Genomic DNA, 13,287 nt, shown 5'->3' with positions numbered 1-13,287 from the left:
TGCAATGTCAGTATCAAAGCAACATATTTCTTCTCGATTGTGAAATAATTTCTCTGGTGCTTATTGTACGTTTAATTAAAGGAAAATAGCGCAATAGATGATGTATATAATTTTTGTCTTAATCAATACTCCATCAACCCCAACATAAATTGCATCAACATACATTTTAAATGACTGATTGAAAATTGTAGCTGAAAGCACTAGCACACTTGTAAATATGGTCTTTAACTTACCAAAAGCCTTTGCCAAAGATCAACGGTATTTACAAACATCACTTTTTTGGCCAATAAAAATTATTAAGATCTTGTGATATGTATTACTGACCCTTTCATGACAAGCCAAAACAGTTTGATGGGCTGGACTAAGACTTTTCTGTCTATCTACGACTTAGGAATAACAATCTGATAGCTAAATGACCACTCCGCGTGTACCTCGGGTGGATTCCAGTTTCTCATAGGGAACAAACAAAATAACAAACAGGTACTTCTCTGACTTCAGTTTCGTATTTTTCCCTCTGAAACAAACAGGAGATCTCGGGATCTTGTTCCTGTTCGACAATGAGTGATTGTAGTTTTGCACCCTGATTAGAATACAGATAACGAGTAGTACAAGGAGGATCATTGTGATCAATATTTTTTGATTGGATCGACTTTCTGATCCAAACAAGGCTTGTCAGTTACAAGTGGATTAACCACAACATTATCTAAAGCTAGGTCATTGCCTAGTAATAAAGAAATACCCTCAATGGGCAAAGACAACACCTTTCCGAATGTCACGTGTCCTAAGACCAAGTCTGATGACAAATGTATAAAATGGAAATGAACATTAAAAGCCGAACTCTACTCCATGAATAAGAAGACTTTCACTATATGAAGTATTCACAGAAATACTTAAAATACCAGAAAATGAGACTTTGAGAAGCTCCTGTGTCCCTTAAAATTTTAATAGGGATAGGATTGGCAGATATCACTTATAAGTGACACGAATGATTCGACATGAATGATCCATAATTCTCCATGCTTTCAATATATGACCGTGACCATGATCTATTTGAAATAAGAGCATTTGGATTAGCTCTGTCTTGATTCCACTGCTTATTTTCCAATATGTAGTAATCAGAAGTAGCGTCCCTTTCCTCTTGTAACAGTTACACGTAAAGATATAATGATTTCTAATTTGTCATATCAGAACTTTAATTCATAAACGCTGTGCCAGTCTGAGATTTGGATATACTCGTCTGAGACTGAACTGACTTTTTTGAACCAATAAACTTCTGAATGAAAGACTTAGAAGAACAAAAGAAATCTGAGTCAATAAATGATTATCAGCTGTACGAGCAGCATTTTATTTTTTTAAATATTCTTCCTTTTGCTCATTATGATAGGTCTTAACATCACTATGGACTCTTCAATTATAATGTTAATATAACAGTATATAATACTACAAGGGAGGTCATTTCTCTCCCGACACAAAGTTTGACTTGCTATCATACCTTTAAGGAAGGCGAGGCCATTTTCCTAAGCTACTGCTCGACATAGTCACGATCGCGCCGCTTAATATGAAAGTACTACCAGCTGAATAGAATACTGTCCTCTCCTTGCCGAATTTGCACCTATTCAAAACTTATTCCGTCAAAATGTAAAATTGTCAAACTGTTATGAGAGTATTATAGTGGGATACTTTAGCTTCTTTTCCCTTATTTGTGGGCTTTTCTTTTACTGGGGCTGTGGCCTGGTTGTGACACCACTATTCTTTTTCTTTTGGGTCCGTTTGGCTTTCTTGAAAGTGGTTTTTTGGGGGAGGACAATAGGGACATTAGGATCCCATTTTAAGAGGTAGCAATTGATGACACATCCTACAGTACCGCTATTTCCAGGTTTCAAAATTATTTGCTTTTTGGTTTGAGTGTCGATGCGACGATCGGCCAGTTGCGTCAAGGCTACTTTGTTTCTCTCAAAAAAGCGATTGGTTTTATGTGGAATGTGAATGATACCTTGCAGTAATTGACGTGCTGTCACCGTAAACCATCGTAAGACTTCTCTGAGACTGGCTTCTAAAACACGAGCACGTATTTGTGGATTTTTTCGCGACTGATGCCGTACAAGGCACGAGTCAGTTTGACGGGAAGATGAGACTGAAGGGACGTAATGTTGATGCTGTGTGAGACAGACCCAAAGTGACCTCGGATTTGATAGATTTCTTGTTGTTGTTGTTAAGTCTACGACGGTGACGTGTACACGACAGGCCCTCCCTCTTGGCACCAGTGTTGATTCATATGGGCACGAACTCGCAAATAATCGGGGTGTGGGGTGTCTGTTTAAATCCACGAGTAAATAGGTGTGTGGGGTTTGAGTGGCATCGTCGTACGCAAGAGTCATCCAAGGCGTTCCTAACTGTTTGGCTAAGACTTGCACTTGCGATTAACTCTAGGGTTTTTAAACAAGACCGCGTAATGAGCATTGAGACTTACGGTGCGATTGGCTTTACTTTTTTGAAACAACTTTTGAGTGATGTAAATGACACTGGTATTACGATGATGCCCTTTGCGCGTAAACCACGGCTTAATTTCTTCTTCGTCTTCTCCTAACATGTTATTGAAGATGACCAGATGGGTTTTACTGGGGTCTGACACGATCCCGTCGTATTTTCCATGAATGCCTTCCATAAACACGATGCAATCGCCTTGACTTTCTCGCACGAGACTGTACTCCGATTGCCACTCTTTGTAACACCGCACGATCCGTTGAGGTGGACGTTCGATCAAATGATATTTATGTTCGATCGAACGTTTGACAAATTCGGTTTACCTAAACCGCTAGGTCCGGCAATTAACATGTTAAAGGGATGGCGAAGATACAATGCCTCCCAACTAGTACGATCTAAATGTTATTCGATGAATTTAAAAGTGGAGGAAGGGGAACAGAGTCAGTAGAGGTAGCCATAGTGCAGGGAATGTTACTTTTGACACGAAGAAAGATAATACAAGAGTTTTTATAATTTTTTATGACACGTTTATTTCAACACATGTTTAAAATGGAACAACACGAAAGACAAAAATATATAAAAGCCAAATGGTTAAGTACAGCGATAAAATACACGTCACAACTATTGAAAATGAAATATAAGCAAGTCACTGTACAATATGTTTTTGGTAACAAAGGTGTCCTAGTGACAGTGTGTAATGTTCTTTCAGTCTCTGCATTGGATACCGTCACACAGGTGTCCTCCCGGAATGGTGTTTCGGGAAAGTTCATGACAGTTCTGTCCTGAAGGGAGTGGTTGTCCTCGGTGACGGGTTCTTCATCTTCTGGCACTGGCACTAACACAGGTTTAAAAGTTACTTTTTTTTCACTGGACGGTTGAATTTAGGATCACAACTCTTGGGCATAATTAGCCATTTCTCAGGTCCAAGCCTCGAAACCCCAACTTGTCCAGTCACGTAAATATGTCCAGTGAGGGTATAAGTCACAAGTTACACACATAACGGATACAGTTGTTCTTTGCGTTGAACTTGTATTTTTACGAGCTCTCGGTAAATGCGTTCTCTCAGCTCCACAGGCAAACCACGAATGTCCTCTTGTAAAATATCCATGATCATGTCAGTATGTATACCCATCGTGGGGTCACTTCTAATTGTCCTTATTTATTCAAAATCTTCTCCTAGAGCGAAAGTAATGGACATAGTGAGTAATTTCTGACCACTGCGATTCAGGGTAACGGTCACGAATGGTAATATAATCTTCTGATGTAAACGGTCCAAATCGGAATAATCGGATGCACGCAGACTTGATCCAGAAAATATCTGACGAGTTTCTTGACTTTTGTCAATTTCCTCTTGTGAATTTCTCGACACAAAGGTTTCTCAGTCACCAATTGAGATTTTGCTCTGACACGTCCCTGCCAAACTACCTTGTAGATATTCTCTTGCAATTCGTTTGGTAATCCTTGAATATTATTTTTCAATGAGGTTTAAATACTTGTCTAGGTGTTGTCCAACGATTGACTCCAAGCCAACCTGGTTTCTTAAACGACATAGTATGCCACGTCAATGACTAGGGTCCCACTAAAGGTAGTTAGGATGCGGAGACTATCGAGCATGTTCCAGGTAAGTCGAATCATTCTGCTCCCATTCGAGTAGTGAGATACTGCAACTGAAGCACTTGATTTGACTTTATCCCCTTCACTGAAGTAGAAAAATCCGGCTCTGGCTATTTCTTTGGTGGTAGGTCCTCCCAGATATTTAGTCTACTTTCGTTGGAACGATTGAAAAAGACTTTCAAAGTCGCAGTTTTCAGGCAAACGCACAGGGAAAGAATATTCGTCTTTCACCGGTTCATTTCGATGAGGGTACGGTGAAATCCGCAGGAGTTTGCTCAGGGTTGGATGAATCCGTAGGGTGCTAGACGCATGGTCTCGCGTGGAGGTTGACATCCACCATAAAAACCAGTAAAGATTCCACGATAATGAGTGGCATTGCTTTCACATTCGTCAGGTTTGACACGCACAGAATCACTTTCCATGGTAGGTATGGTAGTAGTGGTAGTAGAAGTCATAGCTAAGTTCCCATGATGTGATACTGAATCGCTGAGGTCACAGCGTACGGCATCCATGCAATCGCAACGTACAGTATCGAACTCCACTTGAGAATCCCCGAACTTAAATGATGGCTGTTTAAAGTATTCATCTTTCTATCTTGGTCTTTGTAGTTACAATGAACTATCGGTCTTGGACATTTTACCTTTTTATACTAGTCGTAATGAAGTCTAGAATTTGTACCTCGTTCCATTTTATGTCTAGTGTTGGCAGTCTTCCTTTGTTTCTTCCTGGACAACGGTACTACCTTCTCTAAGATACCGACATACCTGTACCGTAGTGTGATGGGTGGAAAGGCCATAGAAAGGTATGGACAATGCGGAGACCATTGAGCATGTTCCAGAATAGCTTAATCTTTATAGATACATCGATCCATACGCAACATTAGACCACAACTGGAACTTTGTACTTCTTATCCCAGTCCAGTCTCTGGTCGCAAGAAGACAAATCCTGTTCTAGCTAAAGCATTCGAAATATGTAATTCTTCCCTCTCCGTGGGCCATTTTTGAAACGTTTGCAATCGCCTAGCACAACCACAATAGTCAGACAAGAAGACAAGAAAATGGTATGGTTTGAACTTTGAGTTCTCAGTGGGCCTCTCGAAACTTACTGTGTTGAAGTCATCCTTCTTGCTGGTTACCATCCTCTTGGAACCATTTCTTTTATATACCTGCATGTCCATACAGTAAAGTGAAGTGACTGGGAATCCGCACTCGCTTTTGGTACACGATTTGATAGACTTTCTCCATAGGTCGACTGACAATTTTGTGTGTGGATAAACGTACAATCTTGTGTGGTTCGTAGGTGGTCACTTTAAAGTTTACATCTGTCAAGACTGCAAAGCTTCATTCAGCACACCAGAGTTCACCACTTGATTAGTGCGATAATTGAGAGTCAGTCCTTTCACTTTACACTCGGTGTGCACTCCTCCTTGTTTGTTCCGGTATTCGTAGCCGTAAGTTTTAGGACCACCACTAGCAAAACTTGGAATCTTGTCTTCGGGTTGCTCGTCCATCCAGGCTCCTAAACGGTCTTCTTCGATGTGAGGGTGACGTTGACCCAGGTGATCGATGTAGATTCAACTGTCGGTGTCAAAATACAGCACACTGTCTCCCAATTGGTGTAACGTTTTGTACAATTTAAAGCGAGCATAAGTTGTCACATAAGCCGCAATGATGACGTTACCACATTTGTCGGCTTCTACAAAGTCCAGGTTTTCTTAGTAATTGACTAAGATCAAGTCCTCACGAAGAACGTCCACGTTATGCCATTTTGCCCCACAAGCAATTTAACATCACTTTGGGAAATGATCGCCTTCCTTCGTTTTTCTCGATGTGGCCTAATGTGATGCCTTCCTGCTCTCAGTATTTCTCTTTGAATTTATTTTGGTCTTTGGTAGTGTGGCAGCAGGATGGATAGCCACTGACTTCTTGCTTCATTTTCAGAAACGTTTTCACGTAGTCTGCCAAAATGCCTTTCTGAGTCTCGTTGCCCTTGTGGTGTTTTTCTGTCTTGGGAAAGTGGTAAATTTGGTACACTTCTAACAGTTGGTATCCCAGGTCCAGAGCTTTAAACAATTTCACGTTGACCCACGTTCCTGTCAAGGCGCGTTCTTCCTGTGTGTGCTGACAAGGTCGGTCTTGGTTGCACGTTTCGACACAAGTACGGCACAAGGGGAACATCATTTTTCCTTAGCAATGGAGAAGTAAAACGGGATGGTACAAATCCATGGGAGGAAAGACTTTGCACTTGATTAATCCTTCGTATTGTCGAATGTTGTTCAGGTCGATGTGTTCCGTCAACAATTGCGGTGCCCTGCGGGAAATTGACAATATTTGCACACGCAAGGATACAGCGAACACACGTATTTGATTTTTTCTCCTTTCTCCTCGTCGGCTTGAAACAGCAGACATATAACATTCGTCCGTCCTCCGTACAAACTATGACATATATATATAAAGCGATGGTTTATATAAAGCGATGGTTTAAATCCGTCATGACTTCACACAAAATTCAACAATCCGGATATATCCATTCTTCCTCCCGAATCTCCTTACAAGCCGATACATTATTAAAAATGTCATGCATCAGAATTAAATTTGCAATAAAGCATCTAAACAATTAAATGTTCTCAAACGCCTTGGAAAATACCTTACAACTGAAGGAAGACTGGCCGATTACCACTCTATCGTTATAGCAAACTTTAACCAATGTCCTCTACGCTGACATTTCAGCAGTCTCACTAAAATGAACAAACTCTTCAACAAAGAGCTTCGAAAATCTTGGATTTGCCAAATGTTTCAAAACTCTTCAAATCAAAGGATAAATACTATGGCAACATGTGTCCTGGATATCCTGGTGTAAAATCTCTATTTCCTGCTGTGAAAAACATAGTAAGAACATTCTGTTCCTTTTCGCGAACTGTAAATGAAATTTTTGGCTGCAGCAAGCGTTGTCCATTCCAATTTTCATTCGAAAGGAGGGTGCATTCACAAATTGTATTGTTTGTCGATTATGACCTATGCGTAATTCACGTCTTACTAGTCTAGGTCTTAAAATATGTAACAGAAAGATGAGAAACCAACAATTTAAGAAAAACCAGCAAGAAATACAATACAAATAAAAAAATTTAAGAAAAAATTAGAATATTATTAATCGAATTTTAAAAAATCCTAAATGCCCTATCTGAAGTTAAAAAACATGGAATGTTCCTAATGAATTCCAAAAGTCTTGAATGTCTTGGTGCAACACAATGATGCAATCCAGAATGTACTTTTTGAATTAGTTCACAATAATTCCTAATAATGCTGGTAATCCCAAGTCAATGGGCGCCTAGCAATTGCAATGAATGATTCTAATAAATAATTCCTCTCGAAATATATCTTAGCACAACTGTAAATTCTGATAAGAAATGGATTCCAGAGACTGGTCTAATATAAGAATGAATTATTTCTTTATTGAGTCCCTATTCAGATTTTCACTTGACTTATAACGTAATATAATGTGATGATTTTCCAACAGAAAAACCTAGTCTAACAATCAACAAGACAGACCTTGGAATCTTACTACGTAAACACGTTGTTTACAACTTACAATCATGGACAAAAGTAGTCTATGTAAACAAGTTGTTTCCAAATGACTATTATCTTAAAGTACAAACTACAATCATGGACAAAAGTTAAACACAACATATAAAGTGTTGTATATAATCCAAAGGTCAATTAGCATTTTGCAATTCCAATAGATATTTTAAATAAATACTTACTCTGGAATTAGTTTTGATATCAACAACACAAATGCTTACTCTGGAATTAGTTTTGATATCAACAACACAAATGCTAACTCTGATCATGGATTCGCACAGACTGGTATAGAACAGGAATTAATTATCTGTTTATCAAATCCTTATTTGTACACATTTTCACTTGACCTACATCATAATAGAATGTGAAGAGTTCAAACGAGATAAAGCTAGTCTGACTGTAAACAAGACCGGTCTTGAACTCTTGATGCGTATAGAACTTACAATCATGGACAAAAGTTGTATTGGAATTACACTTAGTTCATTTAAAGACACTTGGATTTATACCATAGTGATTCTTCTGTATTATTGGTACATCAGTACAATACAGTTATCGCTGAAAACACCTTTGGATCGTATTCGTATTACTTGGAACTATAGGAATTGATAGCCTATTGCAGATTTTATTAAATTCTTTCACTTTCTACTTTTGGGAAATAAAATAATATTTTAAATTATACAAAACTTGTTGGTTGTGGCTCTTCCTTGTTACGCAGTTTAAGACAATAGAGTCGTGACAAAGAAAATGGGTGCTCGTTCAGGATTTGAATTTCTTTTGATATTTCCGAGATTTGAATTGATTTGATGTACATTACAGCATTGGACACGAAAAATGAAAGGAAGAATAAAATAAATATGGTCAGCGAGTGAAAATGGTTTGGAATTCTTTAGAGTGATGATTGTGAGTTAAATTTTATTTAGGAATACGAAGTCGAATGCCTGAGAAAAACATCGGCACCAATTTTATTACGCTACGAAAAGTGTAGCTTGAAATATTAGTATTGAATAAGTACAACTAAAGGTGCTGCGCAAGAACAATCACGCAAGCCCTACCCACAAAGTATGGTTAATTAAGTACGCTGCCATGTACGTCAACCTAAACATTCATACCCTTGGCCTATACACAAATCCCAACAATATACAGATAACAGATGCATGGATGTTTTCAATGTGTGGTTTTATATATATCTTTATCTAGATGTTTTCTTTGCAATTCGCACTGACTTAGTTATTTCGGTCATTTTCGGATTATTTTTGTTTTGTTTTTGCTCTCGGTACGACTTTTGTAATTTTTGGATTTTTGCAGTAATTAGGTAGAGACTTTCTAATATTGAACGGTCCAAACAATTTATCATGCTCACGTGCCTTCTAGTATTCAAAGTAGACCGTACACTTCTGAAGGTGAGACAAATATAAAGTGAAGTTGCGCGTATTTGCAACAAACACACCGGAGAGAATGTTAGCATTCACCTATGCTACTTTCATATAATGAGTAACAAATGTTGCTGTAACAATTCTCATACGTGAACAACGCGCTGCCGCCTAAAGCAGACAGCTAGTTCAAATGGCTGTTCACATGTGATCCAGAACTTGAAATAGTTCAAAGTAAGGTGTGTGTGTGTGTGTGTGTGTGTGTGTGTGTGTGATTTGGATTTTCAACGTAGCTTTAACAATTTTTCAGTCATATCTCTATATCTGCAGTGTGTCAGTTTATAGTGATGTCTAGCACTGGGGCATCATGCCGCAGACATGTAGCATGATGTCGCACTCGGTCACATTATCCTGACACCAGGCCGACCAGTCCTAACCTCTAACCTCTTAACGCTGATTGCCAAGCGAGGCAGCAGTTAGCACCATGTCTGTGACATGATGCCACAGTGCTAGACATCACTATAAACTGTCACACTGTAGAATCGAAGCGATATGACAGAAATATTGTTCAAGCAACGTTAAAAATCCAAATCACACACACACACACACGTTTTGCTACCAGCGTGTGCTTAATGAACAAACTGAGAGGGATCCAGACATCAATCATTACTATCGCATGGGCACAAATGTTGCTAGATTGTCTTGTATGAATGACAGAATAGAGACGCCAGAAAAGCCACCAAATGGCATTAAATTGCAGGAAAATCGTTGGCAGCCAGGGCTACGCTCCTATGGAGGGGGATTACCGCCATGATTCTATCCTTGTATATTGTATTCTTCATTGATGCAACATGTACGTGGCAGTTTGCAAGTGCTCCTTACCTTCTGCATTATTGTCATTGGCTGCTTGCAAGTGCTACATTGATAATTCTAGTAATTAATTTTCTATTCTTCATTGATGCAAGCTGTAATGGCTGCTTGCAAGTTGTTCGATATACTTTCCTCCTGCGTCATTGTATCTTGCCAGCTAATGAATTGATTCTGTAGTTTGTCGTTTTGCAAACGCTATGTCAGTTATTACAAGTTTTCTATATTCTGTTTATAAACTTGCCACATTACAATTACATAATTCCATTTGCCGTTTTAATACAGTTTTGGCCTTGCAACAATATAAATACTAAGTTTGATTAGTATCGTCAATGTTGTCCAACTCGTGTCGCCATCTGTTGTCATATTGGCATACTATAGATTAGTATGGCATTATGACAACAGACGGCGCTCTAAATTTCTTAAGTTTTTCCTTTACTAGAAATAATTAATGCAACCCCACCCCCGGAGCTTTACGGCATTCATTTTGTGACGGTAAACATTGTAACTCTTTCAGTCCCTCTTTTAAAGGTGTACGTTTGCAACCAAGTTTTAACCGTTCTCCAAAACCATGTGCTTTCTTGAAGATCTATGTGATTTCTAGCACCTTACGAACACACTGCAGCAGGGTGGTCCATCTTCAGCCCCAATTTTGACGCACTTAAATATCTACTTTCACCGTTTAAGAGATCTACCTCTTGGTGATATCTCTCATTACTTTTGAAACAATAGTTATTTTAGCTAAGTAAGGATCAGAAATGACAATGATATATTCCCTCGTACTCTCTTAACGAGTTTTCATCAGAAGACCGCTGGTTGTAAGGATGGTGTTGTACGTCATCCATTCTGACGCACCTTGCAGACGTCTATCTTTTCCTGTGATACTATTGTACATAAGCTCCGGCGTAAATAATATTTCATATCAGCATCAACAGCACATAAAAATTATTTATAGATAAAATGACATTTAAAAAAGTTAAGCATTCCTAAAGTTTTTAAAAACATATTCTTGTCACATTTTGGAACAGATTTTGTCACAAAAACTTAAATAATCAAAATGTGGAAAATCATGATCGTATCAAGATAAAAATGTTTATTTGCGATTAGAACTATTAGATTTAGTGCATGATTGTTTTCCAATACTTAATTTGCATTGCTAATGCACAGAACCTCAACCTTTGAATGTATTTTAAAAAAATAAAAAAATAACAACAACAAAAAAAAAACAAAAAAAGCTTTAAAACTGGTTTGCATCCTTCAAACTTCTGTCTTTAAAAGTGGAAATAATTAGAAACAAAATACATTAACAACAGGAGATTTTGCTTCTATTTATTGTAATTTTTGTCATTATCAAACCAATTAAAAAGAATAAACTGGTTCAAGAATTTTATGAATATAAATATTGCCCCTTAATTATTCAGCTGCTATTTGTCACATTAAAGATTACCAAAAAAACTTTAAAGAAGTTTTTAAATATGAATGTATTGACGTATGATTCTGACTTATTATGTGTGCTGCTCTTTGCAACATAAAAGTAGTGAATTATCGATGATCAGAGAGAGAGAGAGAGAGAGAGAATGCACCCAAACTGCATATTTCAATAAGTTATTGTAATTGTACACATGTATCCTGGATCGTGTTTTTGGATAGTCTTAAGGTCTTTCCTTCAGCAAGTATCAACAACATAAAAATTTCTACTGATCTTACTCGATAATTATACAGGGTAGAGTTTTACTGATCACTGTATTTTTGTTTGGTTTGATTTTATTTAAAGTGTGTTTTGGGACAGTCTTTTGCTGTGTTATGTTAGTCATGGGGTCTTTCATTTGGTGATAATTACCAACATGGGAAAACACTCTCCTGATCTTACTCGATAATAATACAATGCAGGATTTTACCATCACTGTCTTTTTAAGGTTTGATTCAATATAATTTTATACATGTATCCTGGGTAGGTGAGAGTGTTTTCGGACGGTCTTGTGTTAGGCAGACAAATTAAACTATTGGATGTCTAATTCACGCATAATTTGTTGGAGATAAGCAAACATAAAATTGCTGGACAGATTTGGGGCGGCAAACAATTGTTAAAAACAAAGCCTAAACTTTTAGAACAGTTTTGCTTCAATATTCTTCAAAAGAATAGCCTATGGAAATCTTGAGGATATATATATATATATATATATATATATATATATATATATATATATATATATATATACTGTCCCTGTAAACAAAAGATTAACAGTTAAAATTAATTTGATAGGGATGAGAGAATAAACGTAACCCTCCTCTATGTAATGTACTCTCTCTCTCTCTCTCTCTCTCACTTTCGTGAATAAACAAGAAAGAGAAAGTATAGCCTAAAGGTGCAATTATCTGCAATTCTCTCAAACCTGATGATGTCTTTACTGATCCAAAATGCAGAATTTGCATTATACAATAATAAATATGCTCTAAATTGATAACATTGCGAATGAGAATACATAAACAAATTAGGACCTTAAACCTTGCTTGCAAGCGGTAACCCTATTCTGCCAACGCGCTTAGCGGTAAATTACACCCACAAAATGTCCAAATAAAATTGGGGTGGGAAGGGTCAGCGAAAATATAACATTGTGTAAATACATCTAATTGTATACAATTTGGTACATTTAATTTGTTTTATGCTTATTTCAGGCCACCTCTCTTCCGAATGTCAATACTCTGAGAAATCAGCTGGCTCTGATGCGACAATATAATTCGAATGATATTTTAAATAAGACGCCCCAAACATGCCGTAAAGTGGTATAACCTCTTGTTGCTAGGGTCAGGGGAGTAGTCGTATTGTAAGAAATTGGCGTGTCACAGCGCCATCTGATGGCATAATGAGGCATCATATTTATGCTAACTTGCGTGATGCTAAATTGCAACGTGCTTGATGCTACATTATAATCATGATTTTAGAAGGTGCAAGCTGTGTAACTTCTGATATAGCACGTTTATAAATAGAATATTTTTTTTTTTTTAAAAAACTGACATAGCATTTGCCATGCGACAAACTACAGAACCAGTTCAGTAGTTGGCAAATTGCCTGATACAATAGCGCAGAAGAAACGTAGATCTAAACACTTGCAAGCAGCTATTTACAGGTTGCATCATGAAGAATAGAATTCAAACCAATGAAGAATACAATATACATGGATAGAATTATGATAGTTGCACTTGCAAGCAGCCATTTACAATACTGCATCAAGGAAGATTAGAAAATACTAAGAATAGAAAATTAATTACTAGAATTATGAATGTAGCACTGAGAAGCAACTACTGACAATAATGCAGAAGGAAAGTAGCACTGGGAAACTGCCATGTACGATTCTCATCAATGAAGAATACAA

The sequence above is a fragment of the Sinohyriopsis cumingii genome, chromosome 16 (genome assembly GCF_028554795.1).
Source record: "Sinohyriopsis cumingii isolate HCF-2022 chromosome 16, ASM2855479v2, whole genome shotgun sequence".
Classification (NCBI taxonomy): Eukaryota; Metazoa; Mollusca; class Bivalvia; order Unionida; family Unionidae; genus Sinohyriopsis; species Sinohyriopsis cumingii.
The sequence above is the reverse complement of the archived record's forward strand: the minus strand, read 5'-3'. Positions refer to the sequence as shown.